This window comes from Silene latifolia, chromosome Y, assembly GCF_048544455.1.
Source record: "Silene latifolia isolate original U9 population chromosome Y, ASM4854445v1, whole genome shotgun sequence".
In the NCBI taxonomy this organism is placed as follows: Eukaryota; Viridiplantae; Streptophyta; class Magnoliopsida; order Caryophyllales; family Caryophyllaceae; genus Silene; species Silene latifolia.
In genome coordinates this window covers 478,898,039-478,899,930 of record NC_133538.1, presented here as the reverse complement: position 1 = coordinate 478,899,930, position 1,892 = coordinate 478,898,039, and the positions used below count along the sequence as shown (strand labels likewise).

The 1,892-nt window shown below is 38.6% G+C and overlaps 1 non-coding gene across 1 annotated transcript; it reads left to right on the top strand.

The window, feature by feature from the left end:
- Positions 1–277: 277 nt before the first annotated feature.
- On the top strand, positions 278–384 carry LOC141637081 (small nucleolar RNA R71). The gene has a single exon (XR_012541643.1). It is a non-coding gene; the product is annotated as a small nucleolar RNA R71 (small nucleolar RNA).
- The last annotated feature ends 1,508 nt before the right edge of the window (positions 385–1,892 follow it).

The window sequence follows — 1,892 nt, the reverse complement described above, 5'->3', positions numbered from 1 at the left end:
TCTAGCCATAGCTTTTTCGAACTTCAAATTGATGGTATCAATATGAGCACTAAGTTGAGCACCCAATTGAGTAATAGAGTCCACTTCATGCTTTCCTCCTCTAGTAGCCTTGCGAGGTCTACTATATTGTGAATTATGGACCACCATTTCCTCAATCTTGTTCCAAGTTTGATTATCGTCAACTTCGGTGAACATACCATTTGATCCCATGTTGAGAATGTTTCTTGAGTCTTCATAAAGACCATTCCAAAATTGTTGTACCAAGAACCACTCGCTAAGTCCATGATGAGGACATAAGCGACAAATTCCCTTGAATCGCACCCAAGCTTCATACAAAGATTCTTCATCTCTTTGCTTAAAGCCCGTAATCTGAGCTCTTAGCATGTTAGTCTTTTCCGGTGGGTAGAACTTTTTTGTAGAAAGCTAGAGCCAACTTCTTCCAAGAGTCAATTCCGAGAGTAGCCTTATCAAGGCCTTTCAACCATTGTTTTGCGGTGCCAATTAGAGAAAAAAGAAATAAGACCCATCGAATTTGGTCTTGAGTTACACCGGTTTGAGAAATCGCATCACAATAGTCACAAAAAGTCTCCATGTGAGAGTGAGGGTCTTCACTAGGCATGCCCCCAAATTGGCTTCTTTCAACTAATTGGATAAATGCGGATTTGGCAATGAAATTTCCGGTTAAGTGTTGTGGTGTGGGAGTACCATTGGGTAGGTTCTCCTCGGTTGGTACGGAATGTGATGAAAATTTAGGCATTGTGGGTTGATTTTGTGTTGGATTTTGTGTTGGGTTCTCCTCACCTTCTCTTGCAAAAGGGTTGATGAACTCAATAGTGTTTGGTTGAATATCTACAACCTTACCAATACCTCTCAAAGTACCTCTAAGAAAGTCTTCTATTGTTTGTCAAAGTCCTTTCAATTTCCTAATCAAAGGGTAACAAGTTACCTTGTGATCTTCTAGACATGCAAAATATCAAGCAACTCGAAAATAATTAGAACAAACCTTGAGGAGTTTTACTTCCCCAAGGAAAAGAAAGGCACAACTAATAACAATCTAAGAAAATCTAAATCAAGTTAACACCGTCCCCGGCAACGGCGCCATTTTTGGCCGAGCCCTCCTGAGAGGTTTAGTTTTCGGTACTTGTCGTTAGGAGCACCTAGACCAAAACAAAATTTATAACTCCATAAACAACTCTACTATTAGTAAAGAGGCAAGTAAAGGTCGGATCCCAAGGGACGGGTTTTGAAGTGAGATTTTCAATTGCAAGTAGCGGTGTCTAGGGGTGTCACAATTTGGGGTTGGAATAGAAGATCACTAAACTAAATAGCAATGAAAGTAAACAAGCAAGATGATTAAAAAGGGATGTAAACAATTGATGAAAGCCACTGGGGTGTCATGGGGTCATAGGGGATTCATGGGAATTGATCATACAAAAATATTCTCAAATTATAAGTAAGCAATTATTATTGTGATGGATCGAGTTGGTTTATATCTTACAATCCTAGGAAAGTTTGGGTCCCGGAGCCGAATCGATTAGATTGTACAATACCTATAAGTCGACTTAATCTTCCCTACTCAAATATATGCATGGTCTAATGAGACTCGAGTTGGTTTATGTCTTACAAGTCTCATTGAAAAGATAAGTGATGGGTAAAAAATGCAAGGATTCATAGGCTCGCATTTCATCAAACATAACATGTGCATAAGTTGAGATCACAACAAGCAAGCAAATGAACTATGAAAACATATTAAATTAAGCATGAATCATCCCCCGTGTTTTTTTTGGTGAAAATGTGAATATTATATATAAATATCAAGTAAATATGCAATAGATACAAACGAGCAAGGTTCAAGCCCCCACACCGACAAAAAACACAAAAACTAAGCCTAA